Source organism: Eublepharis macularius, chromosome 15, assembly GCF_028583425.1.
Source record: "Eublepharis macularius isolate TG4126 chromosome 15, MPM_Emac_v1.0, whole genome shotgun sequence".
NCBI lineage: Eukaryota > Metazoa > Chordata > Lepidosauria > Squamata > Eublepharidae > Eublepharis > Eublepharis macularius.
The window spans coordinates 14,867,758-14,881,861 of NC_072804.1; the positions used below are offsets into that span (position 1 = coordinate 14,867,758).

The window sequence follows — 14,104 nt, forward strand, 5'->3', positions numbered from 1 at the left end:
TTCATCCCAGGGGATCAGAGCAGCCTTCTCGGGTCTGTTCACCTCCATTCTGTCCTAATGGCACTGCTGTGAGGTAGATGAGGCAAGAGAGTGATTAGGCCATGACTTTCATGGCTGAGCAAGGATTTGGGAATCTCCAATACTAGTATAACATGAATCGCTACACCATATCAGAGTCCAGTAGCACCTTTAAGACTAACCAACTTTATTGTCACATACGTTTTCGAGAACCACAGCTCTCTTTGTCAGATGCATCATAAGCTTTTGAGAACCAAAGCTCTCTTCGTCAGATGCATCATAAGCTTTCGAGAACCACAGCTCTCTTTGTCAGATGCATCATAAGCTTTTGAGAACCAAAGCTCTCTTCGTCAGATGCCTCATAAGCTTTCGAGAACCACAGCTCTCTTTGTCAGATGCATCATAAGCTTTTGAGAACCAAAGCTCTCTTCGTCAGATGCATCATAAGCTTTCGAGAACCACAGCTCTCTTTGTCAGATGCATCTGATGAAAAATCGGACAAAGAGAGGTGTGGTTCTCAAAAGCTTATGCGACAATAAAGTTGGTTAGTCTTAAAGGTGCTACTGGACTCTTTACTATTTTGTGACTACAGACTAACATGGCTAACTCCTCTGGATCTACACCATATCAATTTTGTTGTGATATATTTTTGTGGTTGTTGAGACATCGGCTCCCCCACAAGCAGCTATAATCTCTTTGAATATTGAAATCCATGTGAGGAAATCTAAGGAAAAAATCTTTTGTTTTCCCATCGATTTTTGCTGCACTTATTTTTCAAAAAGGGCATCACTCTGTTCTCCAGTGCACACTTTTTGCTAGACTTGCAATTCTAGGGCGAGTCCAGGGTCATGATATTTGGTCTGGCTGCCTCTACCCCAATATGATTCTAGAGAAGGCCCCTTCCCTTTTTTAGATTCCAAATTCATTTGGTCTGTTTATTATTTATTTATATGAAAAATGTAAAAGGTGAAAACAAGGTCTTTTTTTCCTGGTGAAATCAAACAGTAATTTAATATCAAAAGATACAGTTCCCTTCACTGGTCTCCTCAAAGCAACAGGTGACTCTACAAGTCCAGTCACAAAGATAAGAATGTTCCATAATATTGGAGTAACCACAGGAAAGACTCAGTTCCTATTAGATTCCAAGGGTTCCAAAGCAGGGGCTTAAAAAAACCCTGTGTTTGACTAAGAAAACATTTATATAGTCCTTGTGCTATGTTTGGTAGTGGCGGCACTGCTAAACAAGAGGAGGGAGGACTTCAGGGGAAGTCTGAGAGCCGAACTAAACGTGACGAGTTACTAGAGTTCTACATGTGTCTGCTTAGCTCAAGGTATGTGTCAGGATTGTTGCCCACTGTCCCTCCATATTGTTACCCAGCTTAGGATATGTTGCAATAGCCTCGTGCACCTGTTCCCTTGTTGCTTTCCAGATTCCAGGACGGGAGAGCCTTATCTCGGATGGCTCACTGCAGTGGCCTTGGGACGACTCCTTCCCGTTCTGCTACTGATTATGTTTGGCTGGGAGAACTGGAGGGGTGGGGGACATGGAGAAGGGTTGATATAATGTATCGTGTACTCAATGCGTCATTCTTAACAAGAGACCTGTGTACAGCCAGACGCCTTTAATTGCTTTTTGTAACCTATGGACATATGTATGGCGAAGCCTGTGATCTCTCAATAAAAACCCATTGACTCAAGAGAGCTTGGATTTCTTGCTGCAAGGGTGGGGAGTCACCTTCAACATATCCTGTCTTCCATAGACTGACAGTATGATGGGAAGTGTAGGAAGTGTAGGTCCTTGCAGCTTTAAGTTTAAGGTTTACAGAGCGGCAGGGAGGGAAGTGCAGGCGTGGGACTCTTGACGGGTGCCCCCATTCCCCTCCTCTGTGTGTGTGTGGGGGGGGTTTCAGGGCCCCTCCCCCCTTCCCTGCACAGTAGACAGGGCGCCTGGCTGCTGCTAGCTGCTAGCAGGACTCCGGGCGGGACTGGACAAAGAGGTCAACAGACAGGGTGCCAGGAGCATTGCAGCATCTTCCCCCTCCTCGCCTGGCCCCCTCCCGAAGCAGCATGGCCCGGAGCTGCATAGCCTGGCATTGCTCTGCGGGGGCCGGGTGGGCGGGGAGAAATGCAGCGATACTATGGGTGAGCGAGGAAAGGTGGCTAAAGCATTGCTGCATCTCCCCCCCCCACTTGCCTGGTCCCTGCCTGAAGCTGCACATCACTTCATCCCCGCCCCCGCTTGCCCGGCCCCCACAGAGGGACGCCAGGCTATGCATCTCTGGGCCACGCGGCTTCGGACATCGTGGGCTGGGCGAGCAAGGGGGGAAGATGCAGCAACACTCCTGGCACCCTGTCTTCTGACCTCTTTGCCCAGTCCCGCCCAAAGCCCCACTAGCAGCTAGCAGTGGCCAGGTGCCCTGCCTGCTGTTTAGGGAAGGGAGGGAGAGAGGGGCCCTGAACCCCCACACACACACCCAGTGGAGGGGAAGGAGGGCACCCATCAAGAGCCCCACGCCTGCACTTCCCTCTCTGCTGCTCTGTAAACCTTAATCCTACACTTCCCATCAAACCTTGAGCCAAGCAAACACGTGCAGAACTCTAGTAACTCGTCATGTTTAGTTCGGCTCTGAGATGGCTGGTTGAGGGAACAGTGGATGGAGCTACTGAGAGACTAGTATTTGGGACTGTTTTCAGTCAGCGTGCTGTTGAAGACTAAATTGTGTGGTAGGGGGATTGTTTGGAGAAGATCAAGCGGATGTCTTGGTATACCTTGTTGAATTTGCTACATGTGAAAGGCAGAGATTAGAGTAAATGGATGGGAGGGGAAAGGATGAAACTCTTGATTTTCATCAAAGGAGTGTAAGTCTGGAAGTGACACAGGAAATCTGTTGCTGAACTGATACTTTGGATTACCTGCCTACACGCACGCCTACATGAGAAATGTTGTCTAATCCAAACCATCACGGCTTCTCTCAAGTCTCAGGAGGTCAGGAATTCTACCACTGTGAAAATAAAATAAGAACTTTCTGTGACCCTTAAATCCACTGTCTTGTCCTACAGTTCGTGGGGTTTCACGTGTAACAATCTTGTTAAGTTAAGCAGGTTTTAAACCCAGTTACACTTAAAGCTTCTTCACATACTTCTTGCCCTTATGGGGGGAGGGGGAAGCAAAGCAGCTTTATGCTGTTCAAAATGTTCAGTAGGAGCTTCATTTGGAATAATATTTTCGTCTGTTTATTTAGTAAGGGCGTGTTCAGATTTATTCCATATCTGCAGCTATTGCTTTTTTTCACTGAAATTGACCACACTTTTTCTTGTACAGTGATGGACATTTTTTCTGTTCATTACAGTGCTTGCCTCTGCAAGTTCTTCTGTTGAGCATGTATGCAAACTATTGTCTTCGAATATCGTCTGAGGATATCATCCATGGGAGCTCATTCCCCAGAGCAAGAAAAAACGCCAGTCTGCTTCACACATACGTGTTTATGAACTGAGGATTGCAGTTGCCAAGCGATACCTCAGGGCTTTTTTTCAGCTGGAATGTGGGGGAACGGAGTTCTGGCACCTCTTGAAAATGATCACATGGCTGGTGGCCCCACCCCCTGATCTCCCTTGATTTTTGCCATACTCCACCACAAGCCACTGGATCTGTGAACTTCAATGAGGTTTTGCCTTAGGTGTGATGTTATCTCTGTTAGGGCCTATGCAGACATGAGATATTGCAGGGCTTTTTTTCTGGGAAAAGAGGTGGTGGAACTCAGTGGGTTTCCCTTGGAGAAAATGATCACATGGCTGGTGGCCCCGCCCCCTGATCTCCAGGCAGAGGGGAGTTGAGATTGCCCTCTGCACTGCTCAGCGGCACGGAGGGCAATCTCAGCTCCCCTCTGTCTGGAGATCAGGGGGCGGGGCCACCAGCCATGTGACCATTTTCTCCGAGGGCAACCCACTGAGTTCCACCACCTCTTTTCCCAGAAAAAAGCCCTGCAATATCTCATGTCTGCATAGGCCCTAACAGAGATAACATCACACCTAAGGCAAAACCTCATTGAAGTTCACAGATCCAGTGGCTTGTGGTGGAGTATGGCAAAAATCAAGGGATTTGACGTATATGTGAGCTGGTCTGAGAGATTGCTAGTTTCGGGCAGATGTTGCCTTAACAATTCTGGCCTATTGAAATTGGCTATACTTATGGTTGAAAGTACTGATTTTGACTTTCTTGAAGGAAGCTGTTAATTAGCTGTGTTCTTTTATAAATCCAGATTGTAACTGTCATTACCAGATGGGTGGACACCATCTGGGTGAAACATCCCTGTGCCAGCGATGTGCTGGTTAATTATCCCTACCTTGCTTTTGATTAGTTAATTTGTATACTGAGGTATGGCATCTGCCCTCCTGGCACTACTATTTAAAGAAATAAAACCTGCTAACACGAGGAAAGGAAATTCTGGATTCCTCTCCTTTGCCAGAAGCCTTGCCGTCTCCAATACAGCAGTACCATCTCTAATGCACATTTTCCATGGGATGGCTTTTGTTAGTGTACCGGAGGCATGTTGATACTCATTCTTCGCTCGAGTAATATTCTCTGCGATCAAAATCCCCTGCAAAATTCCCTTGGTGGCTAAATACAGGTTCTTTTCTTTGGAAGCATAAGGTGGTCTGAAATGTGTAAGTCCAGAAAGCTGGTTTAAAGTATACCTTAGCAGCTTTGTCCGCCTCCAGGGTCACAGAGTTGGGGCTTGGGGCAAAGAATAGTTCAGCGGCCCTCCAGCGGTACCCCTCTCAATGCCTTTTGTGACTCTTTCCTCATACAGGCACTGGGGGGGGGGGCTTTTCTTGCTTACAGACAGCCTGCAAACCTGAAACAACTACTCACCCCCAATGATAAACTACTTAACGCTAACATGGACTCTGGTACCAAGGCCTGCAACAAACTAAGATGCCAACTTTGCTCTCATATAAATCCTAGCGACATCATCAGTGGACCCAACAACATCAGCCATACCATCTTGGGTTCATACTCCTGCTCCTCCTCCAGTGTAATGTGATTTATGCCGTCACTTGTCAGCAGTGCCCTCCACTCTCTGCATTGGGCAAATGGGCCAGTCCCTTTGAGAAAGAATTAATGGACACAAGTATGACATCAGAAACCAAACCATTCAAAAAACAAGGGGGGGGGGACATTTTAACCTTCCAGGACATTCAGTTACTAACCTAAAAGTAGCAGCTCTCCTGCAGAGGAATTTCAAAGGGAGATTAGAAAGAGGGACTGCTGAATTGCAACTGATAACGAAGCTCAAGACAATGCATCCACCTGGACTGAATCAAGATAAAGACTTCCTATTTCATTACCAATGCTGATTTCTTCACACCCACTACCCCTCTGCATACCCCACCCTTTGTCATTCACTGAATATTTTCATTCGGCTTCTGTAATCACTCCACTCTCGCTTTTCCTCATCATGGCAGTACTCCAATCTCTCTCCCCTTCCCCAAGATTGCCCTGTCCAAAAGGAGTTTGTGTTAATTTCTGTAAGGAGAAAGCCTGCCTGTACGAAACCACTTTGCAATCTTTGTTCATGCCATTTTTTAAAAAAAGAAAGATTTTCCCGTAGTAATCCAAAAGAGATTTTCTTTTGAGATGTACTTGGAGGTAACTGGACGTCATCCGTACTTGATTGATAACCGAGTCCAAACACCTGTGTCGAGTGAGCCTTGCCCTTTTAAGATTTGTCTTTGAATGACAAATGTAGCGCAGTGCTGAGTCAGTCAGAGAGAGCCGATCTCTTTCGAGAGCTCTGCCGGACTTCACTTCTGTACAGGGACAGCTGAATTGCTGGCCTTGAGATGTTCCTGTGTTTATAAAATAACATCTGGAACCCCATGTGAAATGTTCTTGTTTTAGACACGCTGGCCCCTTCCGACGTTTCTGTTTTAACCTGGCTGTTCTCTGTTGCTATCCCAGCTTGATGTAAAGTGAGGCGAGGGTGGCAGTTTCAAGCAGCATTTGCATCTGTTTATGAAACGTACATGAATCACTGTGGCCATTTCAAACATTGCTGCTTTTCTTGAATTGGAATTGGCTGCCTTCTTCCCTAGGCCACCACGGATTTTGCATTTTTAAAAAATGGTGTACAAACATCACTATAACAGTATTGTATAGATGCAGCAGGTTCTCTGAATTCCCAGCTTTCTGGAGAACCGGGTTCGATTCCCCACTCCTCCACTTGAAGCCAGCTGGGTGACCTTGGGTCAGTCACAGCTCTCTCAGAGCTCTCTCAGCCCCACCCACCTCACAGGGTGTTTGTTGGGGGGATAATAATAACATACTTTGTAAACTTCTCTGAGTGGGCATTAAATTGTCCTGAAGGGCAGTATATAAATTGAATGTTGTTGTTGTTATTATTATTTTAAAAAGTAAGTCTTTAGCCCCTTCTGTGGTGGTATAAGGAAAGAACCATTTCTCTGCAAGAGAAGGGGCTAGAGACTTACTTTTTTAAAAAATGAAAGCTGAGAATTCAGAGAATCTACTATACCTGTCATTACAATGCTATAGTGCTAATGTATGTATGTTTTTAAAAAGTACACACTGGAACTGGGCGGGAAAATGAACAAGGTGGCACTGTCAGAAGTGCTACATACATTTCAAACTACTCCACAGCGAGTAGGAAGTGCATTGAAAACCTGAGAATGGAAAAAAATAGTTTGTTTTAAAAAAAGACTCAGCCCAGCATTGCAAACAGGACACAAATGTCCTTGTCTGTAAAGGTTAAAGAAAAAATCTGTTAACAACCAACAGCCAAACTAGTTGAAATGGCGCAAAAAAATCCACTAGCAACCAGCAGCCAAACTGGTTTACAAAGGCTGTGTGAACAGGGTCATAGTATACATACTAGCAAGATCCAGGATTGGTTCTATTTTTTCTTTTCTCTGAAGGAGTTCGGTTCTCATGACCATGTTGACATTTTTAAATGTTGTTTTTCATTTATAAAAACAACAACAACACTTATTTACTGCTCTTCTTGACAGATTAGTGCCTCACCCAGAGCAGTGAATAAGTCAGTGTTATTATTATCCCCACAACACAGCTGGGGAGCTGGGGCTGAGAGGGGGGGCTTACCCAAGGTCACCCTCTGAGCTCATGGTAAGAGTGGGATTCGAACCAGTAGAGTGCTGATTCACAGCCAAACTACTTAACCACTGTGCTACAGCAGCTTTTCTTAAAACATTGTTCTTGCTTCTCCTTTTTCTTTAAAGCAACAAGCTTGTGAAGTTGGCTTACCAGTGGTGGTAAATCACTGATAATTTTGCATGTTGAACAGTAGAGAGGGGGAAAATGTATGTGACATGAGTAGGGGTTGGGGGACACAGAGCCTTGCTACAAGTGACATTTTACACGTGAAGGATAAAGGATCATTTTCGCAAGTCTTTCTGGGAACTGAAGTTCCTCTCCCCCACCCCTTTTCCTCGCTGCCTGAAGAGACAGAGAAAGCCTGCGGCAACAGCAACTTTTGCAAATCGTCTTGCTGGGGGAGGGGGGAATGCTCCGGAGAAAGCTGAGAAAGTTGCAGCTGCCTGCCCCAAAGATCATTGAGAGCAGGCTTGTGACCGGAGGAACGATTTGCAAAAGTTGCTGTTGCCGCAGGCTTTCTCTGTCTCTTCAGGCAACGAGGGGAAGGGACAAAAGGAAAAGGGGTGGGGGAGAGGAACTTCAGTTCCCAGAAAGACTTGCGAAAATGATCCTTTATCCTTCACGTGTAAAATGTCACTTGTAGCAAGGCTCTAAGTCACACATTTACTGGAGAACTCGCCTTAAAAACCTCTCCTTGGGGGAGGAGGGGCTTCTCCTTCACTCCTGGGTCTCTTTTTTTTCTAGCTGAAACCGTTGCCGGGGGGTGGGATTTGCCTCTTCCTTGGGCTCCGTGTGCCTTGGGGTTGGGTGACTGAGGACACACAGAGCCTGAGGAAGAGGTAAACAGGAGCTCGCGTGGCTATTTCCACCAGCATGTCCTGTCCCCTCACTGAGAGCCAAGCTACAAGTGACGCCTGACACAGGTTGGACACTTGTCAGCTTACCTCAAGTTTTGATGGGAAATGTAGGCATCCTGGTCTTGCAGCTGTAATGGAGAGCCAAGCTGTAAAACCAGGATGCCTACATTTCCCATCAAAACTTGAGGTAAGCTGACAAGTGTCCAACCTGTGTAAGGCGTCACTTGTAGCTTGGCTCTGAGCGACCGAGTGGTTTTTAAGGTGAGTTCCCCAAAGAGCACCTGACTGTGAGTTAGCTTGGGGGACCTCCTACTCAAGTCACATGTGCAGTATAGTTTGACCCTTTGACCGTTACCACCCCTTAGAGTTCTTACAAGAAAGGAAGGTGTTTTTGTGGCCCTGAAATTCGTTATTCTACACATATTATATTAGCGTAATTTAAAGTATCAGTTTGATGTTTTTTCTAAAATGTTTTCTTTTTCCCAAGCTCATGGATAGGCCATTATCCCATTTCCAAGAAAGAGAGGTGAATATTTACATCTTGCAAAGGGAGATCTTTTCCTTTTCTTTTTTAACAAGCCCAGTATTTGCAGTGCTGCTGTTCAGTTGTGTGAGATGCAGATGGCTTTCCTCAGCGATATTTCATCTCTGGGAAAACACAATTATTTAGCAAGATCTGAAAGCTCCTGGAATCACATATTTGTAATGAGAACCAGAATAAAAATTTGGAGGTGTTGAAAAGTGAGGGTTTTTTTCCTTGCAACATTTTGTCGTATTCAGCAGGTATAATTTCCCAGTACAAATCTCAAATATATATGTGTTGCAATCAACTGCGGGGCATAAGTCATGAGCCATAAAAGAACAATGTCTGTTTTATTTTTGAATTGGCATAAATAGACCATTTCTTGGTAATAGGATTGCAGGCTGGGGCAGGACCCCTCCCCCCTCCCCCCAGGCCCCAGCACAGTATACTTGTCTCCCCCCAAGCCTCTTTGGCTTTGGCCAGTTGGGTTATGGAATGAGTTAAGGTAGCGTTTGTGTGTACGAAACCACCATAATTAGACCAGCAAATACGCCTGACTTGGAAGCTTCTGTTGAGGAGGAAGCTCAGGGAGCGCTGCTTGACCCTCTCTGACCAGATGCTGCTGCGTTACTGACCTCCTTGCAGTTCCGCCACTGGCCGAATCTAGGTGGCAGCGCATTGTTAGCGTCTCTGTTGGATAGCTTTAGTTTCAGCAGCACTCATTCCGGTCTGGAATCCTACCGTATTTCCGTTGAAGAGCTCTTCCCTCCGATTTCAGATTTGTATTACTTTTCTGACTGTTTAACAGTACTTCATCGTTCTTGGAAAGGAAATTGTGTGTCATATATGAAGCAAATAACTTGAGATCTGAGAGTGGGGAAAAAAAGAGAAGCTGTGGACTGCCAGCAAAACGCTCGAGTGGCTTATGATTGCTTGGTGGAGACTTGGGGGGAGGGGCCATGGCTCAGTGCTGGAGCCTCTGCAGAAGGACTCGGGTTCAATCCCCGGTATCTCTAGTCGAAAGGACCAGAAAGTAGGTGATATGAAAGACCTTGACCTGAGACCATGGATGACTACTGCTGACCTACTGGCTATTATCATTTGCTTCTGTAATCACTCCACTCTTCTAGATATAAGGACAGATGGATTGACATCAGAAACCAAAACACACAAAAATCAGGGGGAAACATTTTAACCTTCCAGGACATTCAGCTACTGACCTAAAAGTAGCAGTTATCCTACAGAATAATTTCAAAGGGAGATTAGAAAAAGAGTCTGCTGAATTGCACCTGATTACGAAGCTCAAGACAATGCATCCACCTGGACTGAATTGAGACCTAGGCTTCCTGTCTCATTACTAATGCTGATTTCTTTATATCCACAACCCCTCTGCTTACCCCACCCTTCCAATCACGCCTGTTATTGTCATTCACCGGTGTTTGTCATTTATCTGCTATTGTCATTCGGCTTCTGTAATCACTCCAGTCCCCAAGATATAAGGACGGATGGACTCACATTCTAGCTGTATCTGAAGAAGTGAGCTGTGGCTCATGAAAGCTCGGACCCTACCACAAATTTTGTTAGTCTTTTAGGTGCTACTAGACTCTCGCTCTTTTCTGCTGCTGAGTAGACAAGACTGAATGTGATGGACCGATGGTCTGATTCAGGATACAGTCGCTTCTTGTATGCCCATATTGCATTTAAGCTCATTGGGAAATCTTGAAATCAGTCTAGCAGTTGTTTCCACATATTGGAGCAAAATTAGACCTTTTCTTGAACCTACTGACAAAATACCCCAATAATGAAAGACTGTAGGAATTTTCTTCTATTGGATTCTTTTTTGCCACATATCTATGACCCAAGGTAACAAAATAAGACAAAGGTGGACTTGCTGATAGCTGACGAATATCCACTAATCTTTCCCTTTTGCCAGACGTTATAAGCTGAACATCTTCCCAATTGCAATCTATGATTCACTGTGATTGTATCTTATCTCTCATTTTCTTGCTCCAATAACCACTAAGTATCTAGTCTGTCTTCTAACTTCCTCCCGCCAGTGAGTCTCAGTTGGCTGCCAGGAGCGGTAACATTGTTCTTGGAATGTTCAGCAGAGGTACACGAGTGACTTGTGGCAACCTTTCACTTCCAAATAAAAGGCTGCTGAGATGGAGATGTCAGGAACTCAGGACTACCGTGTCATTACAGGACTTGCTGTTCAGCAGCTGCTGTTCCTTGCACTTGGGGAATCAAGCTGGGTCAGATCCTTCATGTTAAAGGTGCTACTGGACTCTTTTTGTTCATGTTAATCTGTATGCTTAAGCAGATGTGTTTCCTTAAAACTGTGTAAAGATACGGAATGGAACAGCTAAGACTAACACAGTTTTATTTTAAACCCTTTTTTATTTTGCTTGGCTTCATGAACGGGATACCATTTCCTACCCCGTTGTTTGTCTTTCTGCTGTTCTATTATTTTTCTGAATAAGGCATGCCACTTAATCAGCAGTACACAGGGTGGACTTGAAACTTTATTGTCAAACGTTAAGCTGCTAGTTCACTTTCTTGGACAGGTGTAAACGCTAAAGGTGTGCATGGAAAGTTTCTGAAGGAACTATGTACTGTTACTGGTTTTTTTCCAGATGGGGCATTGCTGGCTTGGATCTAATCCATTTGGGGTGTTTTTTTGTTATCATGAGTTTTGGCCCTGTTTTTTGAGGGGCTCCATGCTCTTTGGGGCAGCTATTTTTTGCACTTAACACCACCAAAATCACACAGAACACAGTTTTCCCTCTAAACCATTGATCCACCTAATTTTTTCTCAGTTACGCTACACACACAACAACAGCAACAACAGCAGCAGCAGCAGCATCAACAACAACAGATTTCGAAGAAGGCTTCCGTCAGTGGGTACACACTATAGTGGAAAAATTGCTGACAAAGGGCAGGCAGGGTGGTTGCGGCATTAAAAACAATCTTGCTTTATGTTCACTTTTTTCTTTTCCTGTAGTGCCAGTAAGCTATTACCATTGTATCCTGCTGCTGTGTGTTGGTGTCATGTTTCTTTGTGCTTTGCAGTTTTGTTCCCACTAGGAGAGGGTAGTCTCGCTCGCCTCAGTCACCGCCAGTCTCCCTCACCCAAGTGCAAGCAGGCAGGCAGGCAGGCAGCGTGATTGTCTGAACTCCTGTGTTTTTTCCATAAGTTTTTCTTTTGCTGTGGGCAGGCAGAATTTTTTTTGAAATGGCAGAGTAGTCGAATGGTTGGCAGGATGGGGGGGGGATCCTAAATAGGTCTACTCAAATGTAAGGCCCATGTTATTCAATAGGTATCTTTAGAATTGCAGCCTATGATTGAAGACTTCTGGGGTTTTTATCAAGTTTGACTGATTGAACAGATCACTTGCACCACCCACCGCCCCAATCGAGGGGCACTTTTCCTTACAACAATCAACTATCCAAGTGTCCTGAAGGGGGTGGAGGAGACAGACCAGTGCCTAGATGCATCACAAAACAAACCAAGATTGCACATGCTTCCCTAAACAGGTCTACTCAGATGTAAGTCCCATGTTATTCAATAGTGCTTACTCCGAGGAAAGCATTTTTAGAATTGCAGCTCTTCTAAATGTTTTCAAAGCTGATAGGTGGGGAGGGGTCTCCCCTTCTGAGAACCCAATTCCCGGGAAGCAACAGGAAAAAAGATGCACTTGTTTGCATTTCCTACCCCTTCCCGCCAACAGAGTTAATTAATAATGTAAGGGCTCTCTGCCCTTGGGAGCCAATTGGTGAATGCCATTCAGGCAAACAAGATGCTGCCACCACTGTGAGGTAAAAACCTAAACGAAACACAAACTTTTTGGTGGGAGCATGTCATTGTAATTTCCCCCCCATATTTAGTTCACTGTTCTAGAAACAGCTTTACTGAAATGAAACAGCAATTTCTGGGTGTTATTTCAAGCTCGTTTGTTTCGTTTTGCATATCCCAAACACCATAGGTAAGCAGTGTGCGCTACACTGATAAAATTCTGTGCTCAGTCAACCCAAATTTTTCAGCAAGTGGAATTCTGCAATGTTTAAGTTATATAAATTTCTGCTGTAAGAGTATCTTATTTTGAGCGGTAGAATTGCCCGATATGGATATGGCCTGCTGTTGTCCATCTAGTCCAAGGCTCCTACTCAGACTGGCACCAGATCTCCAGAGGATCCCACCCTCGCCCTTGCTACCTTGAGCTTTCAACCGGAGAGGCCAAGGATGGAACCTTGGACTTTATGCATGCAAAGCCCATGTTCTGCTTCCTCTCCATATCATACAGAGGGATAAGGAACATTGCAGAGTCCTGTAGCCAAACCTTCAATAACTGGAAACCTATTTCCAATACCACAGGGCTTTCAGCAGGCATTGACCACATGTATCTGGGCATCTATAAGGACTATGGACTAAGCTGAGATTCTGTGGAAGCTGTATACAGTGCCTTATTCTGCACTTTTTATGTTCTCCTGTGATATCTTAGCACCTCTATCTTTAAGGGTCTTTTTACACATGCACCAAACTTAAGCTTGATTGGGGGAAACCCCAATTCAAGTCATGCTGAACATGTGACCCAAATCTTACCTTTAAAACAGAGGTGGGGGGATTGGCTCCTGTGCATGCATGGAGACAGAAGGAGCATCTTCATTCCCTCCTTTGTACCCCACCACTTTAATTAGCAGAGAAGGGCCGTGGAGCTATTTGTGTTACAGCTGGTTCTATGTGTATGCTTAGGCTCAGCCTGTATTGTCTAATCATACCTGGGCAGACAAATGGAACTGGCTGTAACACAGATTGCCCTTCCTCCACAGCCCTCTTCTGCCAGTTAAAGCACGTGGGATGCAGAGGAGGGAATGAAGATGCTCCTGCCTCAGCGCATGCACAGGAGCTGATTTGCCCCCCTTCTCCCTGTTTCAAAGGTAAGTTTTAGGTCACACATTTAAACATAAATTGAGTTGGAGTCTTCTGTTACTTTGCTTGGAGCACTTCCACAATGATTAGTCTAACATTGCTTTTCCAAGTGCTCTTCTGCTTTGGAGTTTGTAAAACTGCCTGGTTGGGATATCTGGTGGCCCATTTGCAAGGTAGAGAAGGGCGGTGACAACTTGGCCAAGTAGCATTTGGGAGTAGAGTTGGGCACGAACCACAAAAAAAACCAAACCATGAGGTCCGTGGTTCGTGGGTTTTCACGAACCAGGATCCACGAAGTGGAGCAAGTTTACGAACCAGTTGGTAGTTCGTGGGGTTTAAATGCCCCTTTACGGCCACTTAGCAGCGGCAGGAAAAGGGGCATTAGACAGTTTAAAGGGCCCTTTCCTGCCTTGCAAGCAGCAGGTCCCTTTAAACTATCAGCTGGCAGGAGGCAAGGGGGGCCATTTAAACTGCCCCTTTACGACCCAAACAAACCAGTAGACCAGTTCGTGGAAGTTCGTGGAAATGAGTTTCTACGAACCACTGGTTCGCGAACCACGAACCAGCCTGGTTTGTGCGGTTTTTTGGGTCATAATTTGATTTGTACCCATCTCTATTTGGGAGTCTCGATATCTGTGCTAAAGTGT

The 14,104-nt window shown here is 45.3% G+C and overlaps 1 protein-coding gene across 1 annotated transcript in view; it reads left to right on the top strand.

Annotated features, from left to right (window-relative positions):
- Positions 1 to 14,104, top strand: part of PPARGC1A (PPARG coactivator 1 alpha) — a 152,767-nt gene that overhangs the window by 47,258 nt on the left and 91,405 nt on the right. The window lies entirely within an intron of this gene.